Source organism: Hemitrygon akajei, unplaced genomic scaffold (genome assembly GCF_048418815.1).
Source record: "Hemitrygon akajei unplaced genomic scaffold, sHemAka1.3 Scf000118, whole genome shotgun sequence".
In the NCBI taxonomy this organism is placed as follows: Eukaryota; Metazoa; Chordata; class Chondrichthyes; order Myliobatiformes; family Dasyatidae; genus Hemitrygon; species Hemitrygon akajei.
In genome coordinates, this window is record NW_027332004.1 from 711,143 (window position 1) to 727,511 (window position 16,369).

Genomic DNA, 16,369 nt, shown 5'->3' on the forward strand with positions numbered 1-16,369 from the left:
TGTCACAGCTGTCATTTTTTCCTGAGGAAGAAACTTTTCATCCTCAGTGTTGATGTGGCGTATGGAGATAGAGAAGAGGGTTGTGTGCATTCTGTTAAAGTCACAGCTCCCCTTCCCACCCACCGTCACTGATTCAACATACAAAGAAGTAACTTTGCGCATCAGCACATGCAATGTGGGTGGCTGGTTGGGGTGTGTGGCATCTCAAAGTGTCTCTGAACCCTGTCAGGGGTCTGAGGGGTCTCACAGAGTGTCAGGACCCTGTCAGGGGTGTGAGGGGTCTGACAGTTTGTTGGGACCTTCCCAGCGTTGGGTGGCGTCTCACTGTCTATCAGGACCTTGTCAGAAGTGTGTGGGGTATCATGGTGTATCAGACCCTGTCACGGGTGTGTGGGGTCTCACACTGTGTCAGGACGCTTTCAGTGAGTTGTGGGGTCTCCATGTTTGTCAGGATCCTCTAAAGAGGGTTTGGTGTCCATTCAGTGTGTTTGGACCCTGTCAGCGGTGTGTGGCATCTCCCAATCTGTCGGGAAACTGCCAGGGGTGATTAGCGTCTCACAGTGTGTCAGGCCACTGTCAGGGTGTGTGCTTTCTCACAGTGTATCACAACCCTGCCAGGGCTTTATGGGGTCTCAGTGTTTGTCAGGACACTGCCAGGGGTGTGTGGCATCTCAAAATATGTCAATACCCTGTCAGGGGTGTGTGGTGTGTCACAGTGTGTCAGGACCCTGTCAGGGGTGTGTGGGGTTTCACAGTGTGTCAGGACCCTGTCAGGGGTGTGTGGGGTCTCACAGTCTGTCAGGACCCTGTCAGGGGTGTGTGGGGTCTCACAGTGTGTCAGGACTCTGTCGGTGTTTTGTGGGGTCTCACAGAGTGTCAGGACCCTGTCAGGGGTGTCTGGGGTCTCACAGTGGGTCAGTAACCTGTCAGGGATGTGTGGGGTCTCACAGTGTGACAGGACCCTGTCAGGGGTGTGTGGGGTCTCACAGTGTGTCAGTAACCTGTCAGGGATGTGTGGGGTCTCACAGTGTGTCAGTAACCTGTCAAGGATGTGTGGGGTCTCACAATGTGTCAGGACCCTGTCAGAGGTGTGTGGCGTCTCACAGTCTGTCAGTACCCTGTCAGGGGTGTGTGGTGTCTCACTGTGTGACAGGAACCTGTCAGGGGTGTGTCGGGTCTCACAGTGTGTCAGGAACCTGTCAGTGATGTGTGGGGTCTCAGTGTGACAGGTTCCTGTCAGCGGTGTGTCACATCGCACAGACGTCAGAACCCTGCCAGTGGTATTTGGGATCTCCCAGTCTGTCAGGACCCTGTCAGGGGTGTGTGGCGCCTCACAGTCTGTCGGGAAATTGCCAGGGGTGTGTGGGGTCACACAGTGTGTCAGGACCCTGTCGGTTATGTGGGGTCTCTCAGTGGGTCAGGACCCTGTCAGGGGTGTCTGGGCTCTCACAGTGTGTCAGGACCCTGCCAGGGTGTCTGGGGTCTCACAGTGGGTCAGGACCCTGTCAGGGGTGTGAGGGATCTCACAGTGTGTCAGGACCCTGTCCAGGGTGTGTGGGGTCTCACAGTGGGTCAGGACCCTGTCAGGGGTGTGTGGGGTCTCACAGTGTGTCAGTAACCTGTCAGGGATGTGTGGGGTCTCACAGTGTGTCAGTAACCTGTCAGGGATGTGTGGGGTCTCACAATGTGTCAGGACCCTGTCAGAGGTGTGTGGCGTCTCACAGTCTGTCAGTACCCTGTCAGGGGTGTGTGGTGTCTCACTGTGTGACAGGAACCTGTCAGGGGTGTGTCGGGTCTCACAGTGTGTCAGGACCCTGTCAGTGATGTGTGGGGTCTCAGTGTGACAGGTTCCTGTCAGCGGTGTGTCACATCGCACAGACGTCAGAACCCTGCCAGTGGTATTTGGGATCTCCCAGTCTGTCAGGACCCTGTCAGGGGTGTGTGGCGCCTCACAGTCTGTCGGGAAATTGCCAGGGGTGTCTGGGCTCTCACAGTGTGTCAGGACCCTGCCAGGGTGTCTGGGGTCTCACAGTGGGTCAGGACCCTGTCAGGGGTGTCTGGAGTCTCACAGTGGGTCAGGACCCTGTCAGGGGTGTGGGGTCTCAGAGTGGGTCAGGACCCTGTCAGGGGTGTGTGGGGTATCACAGTGTGTCGGGACCCTGTCAAGGGTTTCTGGGTTCTCACAGTGGGTTAGCACCCTGTCAGGGGTGTCTGGAGTCTCACAGTGGGTCAGGACCCTGTCAGGGGTGTGGGGTCTCTCAGTGGGTCAGGACCCTGCCAGGGGTCTGGTGTCTCACAGTGGGTCAGGAACCTGTCAGGGGTGTCTGGCGTCTCACAGTGGGTCAGGATCCTGTCAGGGGTGTGTGGGGTCACACAGTATGTTAGGACCCTATCAGGGGTGTGTGGGGTCTCTCAGTGTGTCAGGATCCTGTCAGTGGTATGTGGGGTCTCAATGTTTGTCAAGATCCTCTTAGGAGCTTGTGGTGTCTCTCAGTGTGTCAGGAACCTGTCAGAGGTGTGTGGCGTCTCACAGTCGGTCTGGACCCTGTCAGGGGTATTTGGGATCTCACAGTGTGTCAGGATCCTGTCCGGGCTGTGTGGGGTCTCTCAGTGGGTCAGGACCCTGTCAGGGGTGTCTGGGCTCTCACAGTGTGTCAGGACCCTGTCCAGGGTGTGTGGGGTCTCACAGTGGGTCAGGACCCTGTCAGGGGTGTGTGGGGTCTCACAGTGTGTCAGTAACCTGTCAGGGATGTGTGGGGTCTCACAGTGTGTCAGTAACCTGTCAGGGATGTGTGGGGTCTCACAATGTGTCAGGACCCTGTCAGAGGTGTGTGGCGTCTCACAGTCTGTCAGTACCCTGTCAGGGGTGTGTGGTGTCTCACTGTGTGACAGGAACCTGTCAGGGGTGTGTCGGGTCTCACAGTGTGTCAGGACCCTGTCAGTGATGTGTGGGGTCTCAGTGTGACAGGTTCCTGTCAGCGGTGTGTCACATCGCACAGACGTCAGAACCCTGCCAGTGGTATTTGGGATCTCCCAGTCTGTCAGGACCCTGTCAGGGGTGTGTGGCGCCTCACAGTCTGTCGGGAAATTGCCAGGGGTGTCTGGGCTCTCACAGTGTGTCAGGACCCTGCCAGGGTGTCTGGGGTCTCACAGTGGGTCAGGACCCTGTCAGGGGTGTCTGGAGTCTCACAGTGGGTCAGGACCCTGTCAGGGGTGTGGGGTCTCAGAGTGGGTCAGGACCCTGTCAGGGGTGTGTGGGGTATCACAGTGTGTCGGGACCCTGTCAAGAGTTTCTGGGTTCTCACAGTGGGTTAGCACCCTGTCAGGGGTGTCTGGAGTCTCACAGTGGGTCAGGACCCTGTCAGGGGTGTGGGGTCTCTCAGTGGGTCAGGACCCTGCCAGGGGTCTGGTGTCTCACAGTGGGTCAGGAACCTGTCAGGGGTGTCTGGCGTCTCACAGTGGGTCAGGATCCTGTCAGGGGTGTGTGGGGTCACACAGTATGTTAGGACCCTATAAGGGGTGTGTGGGGTCTCTCACTGTGTCAGGATCCTGTCAGTGGTATGTGGGGTCTCAATGTTTGTCAAGATCCTCTTAGGAGCTTGTGGTGTCTCTCAGTGTGTCAGGAACCTGTCAGAGGTGTGTGGCGTCTCACAGTCGGTCTGGACCCTGTCAGGGGTATTTGGGATCTCACAGTGTGTCAGGATCCTGTCAGGGCTGTGTGGGGTCTCTCAGTGGGTCAGGACCCTGTCAGGGGTGTCTGGGCTCTCACAGTGTGTCAGGACCCTGCCAGGGTGTCTGGGGTCTCACAGTGGGTCAGGATCCTGTCAGGGGTGTGTGGGGTCACACAGTATGTTAGGACCCTATCAGGGGTGTGTGGGGTCTCTCAGTGTGTCAGGATCCTGTCAGTGGTATGTGGGGTCTCAATGTTTGTCAAGATCCTCTTAGGAGCTTGTGGTGTCTCTCAGTGTGTCAGGAACCTGTCAGAGGTGTGTGGCGTCTCACAGTCGGTCTGGACCCTGTCAGGGGTATTTGGGATCTCACAGTGTGTCAGGATCCTGTCAGGGCTGTGTGGGGTCTCTCAGTGGGTCAGGACCCTGTCAGGGGTGTCTGGGCTCTCACAGTGTGTCAGGACCCTGCCAGGGTGTCTGGGGTCTCACAGTGGGTCAGGACCCTGTCAGGGGTGTGAGGGATCTCACAGTGTGTCAGGACCCTGTCCAGGGTGTGTGGGGTCTCACAGTGGGTCAGGACCCTGTCAGGGGGTGTGTGGGGTCTCACAGTGTGTCAGTAACCTGTCAGGGATGTGTGGGGTCTCACAGTGTGTCAGTAACCTGTCAGGGATGTGTGGGGTCTCACAATGTGTCAGGACCCTGTCAGAGGTGTGTGGCGTCTCACAGTCTGTCAGGAACCTGTCAGAGGTGTGTGGCGTCTCACAGTCGGTCTGGACCCTGTCAGGGGTATTTGGGATCTCACAGTGTGTCAGGATCCTGTCAGGGCTGTGTGGGGTCTCTCAGTGGGTCAGGACCCTGTCAGGGGTGTCTGGGCTCTCACAGTGTGTCAGGACCCTGCCAGGGTGTCTGGGGTCTCACAGTGGGTCAGGATCCTGTCAGGGGTGTGTGGGGTCACACAGTATGTTAGGACCCTATCAGGGATGTGTGGGGTCTCACAATGTGTCAGGACCCTGTCAGAGGTGTGTGGCGTCTCACAGTCTGTCAGTACCCTGTCAGGGGTGTGTGGTGTCTCACTGTGTGACAGGAACCTGTCAGGGGTGTGTCGGGTCTCACAGTGTGTCAGGACCCTGTCAGTGATGTGTGGGGTCTCAGTGTGACAGGTTCCTGTCAGCGGTGTGTCACATCGCACAGACGTCAGAACCCTGCCAGTGGTATTTGGGATCTCCCAGTCTGTCAGGACCCTGTCAGGGGTGTGTGGGGTCTCACAGTCTGTCAGGACCCTGTCAGGGGTGTGTGGCGCCTCACAGTCTGTCGGGAAATTGCCAGGGGTGTCTGGGCTCTCACAGTGTGTCAGGACCCTGCCAGGGTGTCTGGGGTCTCACAGTGGGTCAGGACCCTGTCAGGGGTGTCTGGAGTCTCACAGTGGGTCAGGACCCTGTCAGGGGTGTGGGGTCTCAGAGTGGGTCAGGACCCTGTCAGGGGTGTGTGGGGTATCACAGTGTGTCGGGACCCTGTCAAGAGTTTCTGGGTTCTCACAGTGGGTTAGCACCCTGTCAGGGGTGTCTGGAGTCTCACAGTGGGTCAGGACCCTGTCAGGGGTGTCTGGGCTCTCACAGTGTGTCAGGACCCTGCCAGGGTGTCTGGGGTCTCACAGTGGGTCAGGATCCTGTCAGGGGTGTGTGGGGTCACACAGTATGTTAGGACCCTATCAGGGGTGTGTGGGGTCTCTCAGTGTGTCAGGATCCTGTCAGTGGTATGTGGGGTCTCAATGTTTGTCAAGATCCTCTTAGGAGCTTGTGGTGTCTCTCAGTGTGTCAGGAACCTGTCAGAGGTGTGTGGCGTCTCACAGTCGGTCTGGACCCTGTCAGGGGTATTTGGGATCTCACAGTGTGTCAGGATCCTGTCAGGGCTGTGTGGGGTCTCTCAGTGGGTCAGGACCCTGTCAGGGGTGTCTGGGCTCTCACAGTGTGTCAGGACCCTGCCAGGGTGTCTGGGGTCTCACAGTGGGTCAGGACCCTGTCAGGGGTGTGAGGGATCTCACAGTGTGTCAGGACCCTGTCCAGGGTGTGTGGGGTCTCTCAGTGGGTCAGGACCCTGTCAGGGGTGTGTGGGGTCTCACAGTGTGTCAGTAACCTGTCAGGGATGTGTGGGGTCTCACAGTGTGTCAGTAACCTGTCAGGGATGTGTGGGGTCTCACAATGTGTCAGGACCCTGTCAGAGGTGTGTGGCGTCTCACAGTCTGTCAGGAACCTGTCAGAGGTGTGTGGCGTCTCACAGTCGGTCTGGACCCTGTCAGGGGTATTTGGGATCTCACAGTGTGTCAGGATCCTGTCAGGGCTGTGTGGGGTCTCTCAGTGGGTCAGGACCCTGTCAGGGGTGTCTGGGCTCTCACAGTGTGTCAGGACCCTGCCAGGGTGTCTGGGGTCTCACAGTGGGTCAGGATCCTGTCAGGGGTGTGTGGGGTCACACAGTATGTTAGGACCCTATCAGGGATGTGTGGGGTCTCACAATGTGTCAGGACCCTGTCAGAGGTGTGTGGCGTCTCACAGTCTGTCAGTACCCTGTCAGGGGTGTGTGGTGTCTCACTGTGTGACAGGAACCTGTCAGGGGTGTGTCGGGTCTCACAGTGTGTCAGGACCCTGTCAGTGATGTGTGGGGTCTCAGTGTGATAGGTTCCTGTCAGCGGTGTGTCACATCGCACAGACGTCAGAACCCTGCCAGTGGTATTTGGGATCTCCCAGTCTGTCAGGACCCTGTCAGGGGTGTGTGGCGCCTCACAGTCTGTCGGGAAATTGCCAGGGGTGTCTGGGCTCTCACAGTGTGTCAGGATCCTGTCAGGGCTGTGTGGGGTCTCTCAGTGGGTCAGGACCCTGTCAGGGGTGTCTGGGCTCTCACAGTGTGTCAGGACCCTGCCAGGGTGTCTGGGGTCTCACAGTGGGTCAGGATCCTGTCAGGGGTGTGTGGGGTCACACAGTATGTTAGGACCCTATCAGGGATGTGTGGGGTCTCACAATGTGTCAGGACCCTGTCAGAGGTGTGTGGCGTCTCACAGTCTGTCAGTACCCTGTCAGGGGTGTGTGGTGTCTCACTGTGTGACAGGAACCTGTCAGGGGTGTGTCGGGTCTCACAGTGTGTCAGGACCCTGTCAGTGATGTGTGGGGTCTCAGTGTGACAGGTTCCTGTCAGCGGTGTGTCACATCGCACAGACGTCAGAACCCTGCCAGTGGTATTTGGGATCTCCCAGTCTGTCAGGACCCTGTCAGGGGTGTGTGGCGCCTCACAGTCTGTCGGGAAATTGCCAGGGGTGTCTGGGCTCTCACAGTGTGTCAGGACCCTGCCAGGGTGTCTGGGGTCTCACAGTGGGTCAGGACCCTGTCAGGGGTGTCTGGAGTCTCACAGTGGGTCAGGACCCTGTCAGGGGTGTGGGGTCTCAGAGTGGGTCAGGACCCTGTCAGGGGTGTGTGGGGTATCACAGTGTGTCGGGACCCTGTCAAGAGTTTCTGGGTTCTCACAGTGGGTTAGCACCCTGTCAGGGGTGTCTGGAGTCTCACAGTGGGTCAGGACCCTGTCAGGGGTGTGGGGTCTCTCAGTGGGTCAGGACCCTGCCAGGGGTCTGGTGTCTCACAGTGGGTCAGGACCCTGTCAGGGGTGTGAGGGATCTCACAGTGTGTCAGGACCCTGTCCAGGGTGTGTGGGGTCTCACAGTGGGTCAGGACCCTGTCAGGGGTGTGTGGGGTCTCACAGTGTGTCAGTAACCTGTCAGGGATGTGTGGGGTCTCACAGTGTGTCAGTAACCTGTCAGGGATGTGTGGGGTCTCACAATGTGTCAGGACCCTGTCAGAGGTGTGTGGCGTCTCACAGTCTGTCAGGAACCTGTCAGAGGTGTGTGGCGTCTCACAGTCGGTCTGGACCCTGTCAGGGGTATTTGGGATCTCACAGTGTGTCAGGATCCTGTCAGGGCTGTGTGGGGTCTCTCAGTGGGTCAGGACCCTGTCAGGGGTGTCTGGGCTCTCACAGTGTGTCAGGACCCTGCCAGGGTGTCTGGGGTCTCACAGTGGGTCAGGATCCTGTCAGGGGTGTGTGGGGTCACACAGTATGTTAGGACCCTATCAGGGATGTGTGGGGTCTCACAATGTGTCAGGACCCTGTCAGAGGTGTGTGGGGTCTCAATGTTTGTCAAGATCCTCTTAGGAGCTTGTGGTGTCTCTCAGTGTGTCAGGAACCTGTCAGAGGTGTGTGGCGTCTCACAGTCGGTCTGGACCCTGTCAGGGGTATTTGGGATCTCACAGTGTGTCAGGATCCTGTCAGGGCTGTGTGGGGTCTCTCAGTGGGTCAGGACCCTGTCAGGGGTGTCTGGGCTCTCACAGTGTGTCAGGACCCTGCCAGGGTGTCTGGGGTCTCACAGTGGGTCAGGACCCTGTCAGGGGTGTGAGGGATCTCACAGTGTGTCAGGACCCTGTCCAGGGTGTGTGGGGTCTCACAGTGGGTCAGGACCCTGTCAGGGGTGTGTGGGGTCTCACAGTGTGTCAGTAACCTGTCAGGGATGTGTGGGGTCTCACAGTGTGTCAGTAACCTGTCAGGGATGTGTGGGGTCTCACAATGTGTCAGGACCCTGTCAGAGGTGTGTGGCGTCTCACAGTCTGTCAGTACCCTGTCAGGGGTGTGTGGTGTCTCACTGTGTGACAGGAACCTGTCAGGGGTGTGTCGGGTCTCACAGTGTGTCAGGACCCTGTCAGTGATGTGTGGGGTCTCAGTGTGACAGGTTCCTGTCAGCGGTGTGTCACATCGCACAGACGTCAGAACCCTGCCAGTGGTATTTGGGATCTCCCAGTCTGTCAGGACCCTGTCAGGGGTGTGTGGCGCCTCACAGTCTGTCGGGAAATTGCCAGGGGTGTCTGGGCTCTCACAGTGTGTCAGGACCCTGCCAGGGTGTCTGGGGTCTCACAGTGGGTCAGGACCCTGTCAGGGGTGTGTGGGGTATCACAGTGTGTCGGGACCCTGTCAAGGGTTTCTGGGTTCTCACAGTGGGTTAGCACCCTGTCAGGGGTGTCTGGAGTCTCACAGTGGGTCAGGACCCTGTCAGGGGTGTGGGGTCTCTCAGTGGGTCAGGACCCTGCCAGGGGTCTGGTGTCTCACAGTGGGTCAGGAACCTGTCAGGGGTGTCTGGCGTCTCACAGTGGGTCAGGATCCTGTCAGGGGTGTGTGGGGTCACACAGTATGTTAGGACCCTATCAGGGGTGTGTGGGGTCTCTCAGTGTGTCAGGATCCTGTCAGTGGTATGTGGGGTCTCAATGTTTGTCAAGATCCTCTTAGGAGCTTGTGGTGTCTCTCAGTGTGTCAGGAACCTGTCAGAGGTGTGTGGCGTCTCACAGTCGGTCTGGACCCTGTCAGGGGTATTTGGGATCTCACAGTGTGTCAGGATCCTGTCAGGGCTGTGTGGGGTCTCTCAGTGGGTCAGGACCCTGTCAGGGGTGTCTGGGCTCTCACAGTGTGTCAGGACCCTGCCAGGGTGTCTGGGGTCTCACAGTGGGTCAGGACCCTGTCAGGGGTGTGAGGGATCTCACAGTGTGTCAGGACCCTGTCCAGGGTGTGTGGGGTCTCACAGTGGGTCAGGACCCTGTCAGGGGTGTGTGGTGTCTCACTGTGTGACAGGAACCTGTCAGGGGTGTGTCGGGTCTCACAGTGTGTCAGGACCCTGTCAGTGATGTGTGGGGTCTCAGTGTGACAGGTTCCTGTCAGCGGTGTGTCACATCGCACAGACGTCAGAACCCTGCCAGTGGTATTTGGGATCTCCCAGTCTGTCAGGACCCTGTCAGGGGTGTGTGGCGCCTCACAGTCTGTCGGGAAATTGCCAGGGGTGTCTGGGCTCTCACAGTGTGTCAGGACCCTGCCAGGGTGTCTGGGGTCTCACAGTGGGTCAGGACCCTGTCAGGGGTGTCTGGAGTCTCACAGTGGGTCAGGACCCTGTCAGGGGTGTGGGGTCTCAGAGTGGGTCAGGACCCTGTCAGGGGTGTGTGGGGTATCACAGTGTGTCGGGACCCTGTCAAGGGTTTCTGGGTTCTCACAGTGGGTTAGCACCCTGTCAGGGGTGTCTGGAGTCTCACAGTGGGTCAGGACCCTGTCAGGGGTGTGGGGTCTCTCAGTGGGTCAGGACCCTGCCAGGGGTCTGGTGTCTCACAGTGGGTCAGGAACCTGTCAGGGGTGTCTGGCGTCTCACAGTGGGTCAGGATCCTGTCAGGGGTGTGTGGGGTCACACAGTATGTTAGGACCCTATCAGGGGTGTGTGGGGTCTCTCAGTGTGTCAGGATCCTGTCAGTGGTATGTGGGGTCTCAATGTTTGTCAAGATCCTCTTAGGAGCTTGTGGTGTCTCTCAGTGTGTCAGGAACCTGTCAGAGGTGTGTGGCGTCTCACAGTCGGTCTGGACCCTGTCAGGGGTATTTGGGATCTCACAGTGTGTCAGGATCCTGTCAGGGCTGTGTGGGGTCTCTCAGTGGGTCAGGATCCTGTCAGGGGTATGTGGGGTCTCTCAGTGTGTCAGGATCCTATCAGTTGTCTGTGGGGTCTCTGAGTGGGTCAAGACCCTGTCAGGGGTATGTGCGGTCTCACAGTGTGTCGGGACTCTGTCAGGGGTGTCTGGCGTCTCACAGTGGGTCAGGATCCTGTCAGGGGTGTGTGGGGTCACACAGTATGTTAGGACCCTATCAGGGGTGTGTGGGGTCTCTCAGTGTGTCAGGATCCTGTCAGTGGTATGTGGGGTCTCAATGTTTGTCAAGATCCTCTTAGGAGCTTGTGGTGTCTCTCAGTGTGTCAGGAACCTGTCAGAGGTGTGTGGCGTCTCACAGTCGGTCTGGACCCTGTCAGGGGTATTTGGGATCTCACAGTGTGTCAGGATCCTGTCAGGGCTGTGTGGGGTCTCTCAGTGGGTCAGGATCCTGTCAGGGGTATGTGGGGTCTCTCAGTGTGTCAGGATCCTATCAGTTGTCTGTGGGGTCTCTGAGTGGGACAAGACCCTGTCAGGGGTATGTGCGGTCTCACAGTGTGTCGGGACTCTGTCGGGGGTGTGTGGGGTCTCACAGGGTGTCAGGACCCTGCCAGGGGTGCCTGGGGTCTGTCAGTGTGTCAGGACTCTGTCAGGGGTGTCTGGGGTCTCACAGTGGGTCAGGGCCCTGTCAGGGGTGTGTGGGGTCTCACAGGGTGTCAGGACCCTGCCAGGGGTGTCTGGGGTCTGACGGTGGGTCAGGACCCTGTCAAGGGTGTGTGGGGTCTCTCAGTGGGTCAGGACCCTGTCAGGTGTGTGGGGTCACACAGTCTGTTAGGACCCTGTCAGGGCTGTGTGGGGTCTCTCAGTGTGTCAGGATCCTGTCAGTGGTATGTGGGGTCTCAATGTTTGTCAAGATCCTCTTAGGAGCTTGTGGTGTCTCTCAGTGTGTCAGGACCCTGTCAGAGGTTTGTGGCGTCTCACAGTGTGTAAGGATCGTTTCGGGTGTGTGGGGTCTCTCAGTGGGTCAGGATCCTATCAGTGGTCTGTGGGGTCTCTGAGTGGGTCAAGACCCTGTCAGGGGTATGTGCGGTCTCACAGTGTGTCGGGACTCTGTCAGGGGTGTCTGGGGTCTGACAGTGGGTCAGGGCCCTGTCCGGGGTGTGTGGGGTCTCACAGGGTGCCAGGACCCTGCCAGGGGTGCCTGGGGTCTGACAGTGTGTCAGGACTCTGTCAGGGGTGTCTGGGGACTCACAGTGGGTCAGGGCCCTGTCAGGGGTGTGTGGGGTTTCACAGGGTGTCAGGACCCTGCCAGGGGTGTCTGGGGTCTGACGGTGGGTCGGGAACCTGTCAAGGGTGTGTGGGGTCTCTCAGTGGGTCAGGACCCTGTCAGGTGTGTGGGGTCACACAGTCTGTTAGGACCCTGTCAGGGGTGTGTGGGGTCTCTCAGTATGTCAGGATCCTGTCAGTGGTATGTGGGGTCTCAATGTTTGTCAAGATCCTCTTAGGAGCTTGTGGTGTCTCTCAGTGTGTCAGGACCCTGTCAGAGGTTTGTGGCGTCTCACAGTGTGTAAGGATCGTGTCGGGTGTGTGGGGTCTCTCAGTGGGTCAGGACCCTGTCAGGGGTGTGGGGTCTCACATTGTGTCATCATCCTGTCGGGTGTGTGGGGTCTCTCAGTGGGTCAGGACCCTGTCAGGGGTGTCTGGGCTCTCACAGTGGGTCAGGACCCTGTCAGGGGTGTGTGCCGTCATACAGTCAGTTAGGACCCTATCAGGGGTGTGTGGGGTCTCTCAGTGAGTCAGGACCCTGTCAGGGGTGTCTGGGCTCTCACAGTGGGTCAGGACCCTGTCAGGGGTGTGTGCGGTCATACAGTCAGTTAGGACCCTATCAGGGGTGTGTGGGGTCTCTCAGTGAGTCAGGACCCTGTCAGGGGTGTGTGGGGTCTCACAGTGTGTCAGGACCCTATCAGGGGTGTGTGGGGTCTCTCAGTGGGTCAGGACCCGGACAGGGGTGTGTGGGGTTCCACAGTGCGTCAGGACCCTGTCAGGGGTGGGTGGGGCCTCACAGTGTGTCAGGACCCTGTCAGGGGTGTGTGGGGTCTCACAGTGTGTCAGGACCGTGTCAGTGGTGTGGCGTCTCTCAGTGTGTCAGGACCCTGTCAGGGGTGTGTGGGGTCTCACAGGGTGTCAGGACCCTGTCGGGTATGTGGGGTCTCTCATTGGTTCAGGACCCTGCCAGGGTGTCTGGTGTTTCACAGTGGGTCTGTAACCTGTCGGGTGTGTGTGGTCTCACAGTGTGTCAGGACCCTGTCAGGGGTGTCTGGGGTCTCACAGTGGGTCAGGATCCTGTCAGGGGTGTCTTGGGTCTCACAGTGGGTCAGGATCCTGTCAGGGTGTGTGGGGTCACACAGTATGTTAGGACCCTATCAGGGGTTTGTGGGGTCTCTCAGTGTGTCAGGACCCTGCCAGGGTGTCTGGTGTCTCACAGTGGGTCAGGAACCTGTCGGGTGTGTGTGGTCTCACAGTGTGTCAGGACCCTGTCAGGGGTGTCTGGGGTCTCACAGTGGGTCAGGATCCTGTCAGGGGTGTGTAGGGTCACACAGTATGTTAGGACCCTATCAGGGGTGTGTGGGGTCTCTCAGTGTGTCAGGATCCTGTCAGGGGTGTCTGGGGTCTGACGGTGGGTCAGGACCCTGTCAAGGGTGTGTGGGGTCTCTCAGTGGGTCAGGACCCTGTCGGGTGTGTGGGGTCACACAGTCTGTTAGGACCCTGTCAGGGGTGTGTGGGGTCTCTCAGTGTGTCAGGATCCTGTCAGTGGTATGTGGGGTCTCAATGTTTGTCAAGATCCTCTTAGGAGCTTGTGGTGTCTCTCAGTGTGTCAGGACCCTGTCAGAGGTTTGTGGCGTCTCACAGTGTGTAAGGATCGTGTCGGGTGTGTGGGGTCTCTCATTGGTTCAGGACCCTGCCAGGGTGTCTGGTGTTTCACAGTGGGTCTGTAACCTGACGGGTGTGTGTGGTCTCACAGTGTGTCAGGACCCTGTCAGGGGTGTCTGGGGTCTCACAGTGGGTCAGGATCCTGTCAGAGGTGTCTTGGGTCTCACAGTGGGTCAGGATCCTGTCAGGGGTGTGTGGGGTCTCACAGGGTGCCAGGACCCTGCCAGGGGTGCCTGGGGTCTGACAGTGTGTCAGGACTCTGTCAGGGATGTCTGGGGTCTCACAGTGGGTCAGGGCCCTGCCAGGGGTGTCTGGGGTCTGACGGTGGGTCAGGACCCTGTCGGGTGTGTGGGGTCACACAGTCTGTTAGGACCCTGTCAGGGGTGTGTGGGGTCTCTCAGTATGTCAGGATCCTGTCAGTGGTATGTGGGGTCTCAATGTTTGTCAAGATCCTCTTAGGAGCTTGTGGTGTCTCTCAGTGTGTCAGGACCCTGTCAGAGGTTTGTGGCGTCTCACAGTGTGTAAGGATCGTGTCGGGTGTGTGGGGTCTCTCAGTGGGTCAGGACCCTGTCAGGGGTGTGGGGTCTCACATTGTGTCAGGATCCTGTCGGGTGTGTGGGGTCTCTCAGTGGGTCAGGACCCTGTCAGGGGTGTCTGGGCTCTCACAGTGGGTCAGGACCCTGTCAGGGGTGTGTGCGGTCATACAGTCAGTTAGGACCCTATCAGGGGTGTGTGGGGTCTCTCAGTGTGTCAGGACCCTGTCAGTGGTGTGTGGGGTCTCACAGTGTGTCAGGACCCTATCAGGGGTGTGTAGGGTCTCTCAGTGGGTCAGGACCCGGACAGGGGTGTGTGGGGTTCCACAGTGCGTCAGGACCCTGTCAGGGGTGGGTGGGGGCTCACAGTGTGTCAGGACCCTGTCAGGGGTGTGTGGGGTCTCACAGTGTGTCAGGACCGTGTCAGTGGTGTGGCGTCTCTCAGTGTGTCAGGACCCTGTCAGGGGTGTGTGGTGTCTCACAGTGTGTCAGGAACCTGTCTGGTGTGTGTGGGGTCTCACAGGGTGTCAGGACCCTGTCGGGTATGTGGGGTCTCTCATTGGTTCAGGACCCTGCCAGGGTGTCTGGTGTTTCACAGTGGGTCTGTAACCTGTCGGGTGTGTGTGGTCTCACAGTGTGTCAGGACCCTGTCAGGGGTGTCTGGGGTCTCACAGTGGGTCAGGATCCTGTCAGGGGTGTCTTGGGTCTCACAGTGGGTCAGGATCCTGTCAGGGGTGTGTGGGGTCACACAGTATGTTAGGACCCTATCAGGGGTTTGTGGGGTCTCTCAGTGTGTCAGGACCCTGCCAGGGTGTCTGGTGTCTCACAGTGGGTCAGGAACCTGTCGGGTGTGTGTGGTCTCACAGTGTGTCAGGACCCTGTCAGGGGTGTCTGGGGTCTCACAGTGGGTCAGGATCCTGTCAGGGGTTTGTGGTGTCACACAGTATGTTAGGACCCTATCAGGGGTGTGTGGGGTCTCTCAGTGTGTCAGGATCCTGTCAGCGGTATGTGTGGTCTCAATGTTTGTCAAGATCCTCTTAGGAGCTTGTGGTGTCTCTCAGTGTGTCAGGACCCTGTCAGAGGTGTGTGGCGTCTCACAGACGGTCTGGACCCTGTCAGGGGTATTTGGGATCTCACAGTGTGTCAGAATCCTGTCTGGGCTGTGTGGGGTCTCTCAGTGGGTCAGGATCCTGTCAGGGGTATGTGGGGTCTCTCAGTGTGTCAGGATCCTATCAGTGGTCTGTGGGGTCTCTGAGTGGGTCAAGACCCTGTCAGGGGTATGTGCGGTCTCACAGTGTGTCGGGACTCTGTCAGGGGTGTCTGGGGTCTCACAGTGGGTCAGGGCCCTGTCAGGGGTGTGTGGGGTCTCACAGGGTGTCAGGACCCTGCCAGGGGTGCCTGGGGTCTGACAGTGTGTCAGGACTCTGTGAGGGGTGTCTGGGGTCTCACAGTGGGTCAGGGCCCTGTCAGGGGTGTGTGGGGTCTCACAGGATTTCAGGACCGTGTCAGGGGTGTCTGGGGTCTCACAGTGGGTCAGGGCCCTGTCAGGGGTGTGTGGGGTCTCACAGGGTGTCAGGACCCTGCCAGGGGTGACTGGGGTCTGACGGTGGGTCAGGACCCTGTCAAGGGTGTGTGGGGTCTCTCAGTGGGTCAGGACCCTGTCAGGTGTGTGGGGTCACACAGTCTGTTAGGACCCTGTCAGGGCTGTGTGGGGTCTCTCAGTGTGTCAGGATCCTGTCAGTGGTATGTGGGGTCTCAATGTTTGTCAAGATCCTCTTAGGAGCTTGTGGTGTCTCTCAGTGTGTCAGGACCCTGTCAGAGGTTTGTGGCGTCTCACAGTGTGTAAGGATCGTTTCGGGTGTGTGGGGTCTCTCAGTGGGTCAGGATCCTATCAGTGGTCTGTGGGGTCTCTGAGTGGGTCAAGACCCTGTCAGGGGTATGTGCGGTCTCACAGTGTGTCGGGACTCTGTCAGGGGTGTCTGGGGTCTGACAGTGGGTCAGGGCCCTGTCAGGGGTGTGTGGGGTCTCACAGGGTGCCAGGACCCTGCCAGGGGTGCCTGGGGTCTGACAGTGTGTCAGGACTCTGTCAGGGGTGTCTGGGGACTCACAGTGGGTCAGGGCCCTGTCAGGGGTGTGTGGGGTTTCACAGGGTGTCAGGACCCTGCCAGGGGTGTCTGGGGTCTGACGGTGGGTCGGGACCCTGTCAAGGGTGTGTGGGGTCTCTCAGTGGGTCAGGACCCTGTCGGGTGTGTGGGGTCACACAGTCTGTTAGGACCCTGTCAGGGGTGTGTGGGGTCTCTCAGTATGTCAGGATCCTGTCAGTGGTATGTGGGGTCTCAATGTTTGTCAAGATCCTCTTAGGAGCTTGTGGTGTCTCTCAGTGTGTCAGGACCCTGTCAGAGGTTTGTGGCGTCTCACAGTGTGTAAGGATCGTGTCGGGTGTGTGGGGTCTCTCAGTGGGTCAGGACCCTGTCAGGGGTGTGGGGTCTCACATTGTGTCATCATCCTGTCGGGTGTGTGGGGTCTCTCAGTGGGTCAGGACCCTGTCAGGGGTGTCTGGGCTCTCACAGTGGGTCAGGACCCTGTCAGGGGTGTGTGCGGTCATACAGTCAGTTAGGACCCTATCAGGGGTGTGTGGGGTCTCTCAGTGAGTCAGGACCCTGTCAGGGGTGTCTGGGCTCTCACAGTGGGTCAGGACCCTGTCAGGGGTGTGTGCGGTCATACAGTCAGTTAGGACCCTATCAGGGGTGTGTGG

The 16,369-nt window shown here is 58.6% G+C and overlaps 1 protein-coding gene across 1 annotated transcript in view; it reads right to left on the bottom strand.

The window, feature by feature from the left end:
• The window catches only part of LOC140723538 (uncharacterized), a 47,420-nt gene that overhangs the window by 1,139 nt on the left and 29,912 nt on the right, over positions 1-16,369 (bottom strand). The window lies entirely within an intron of this gene.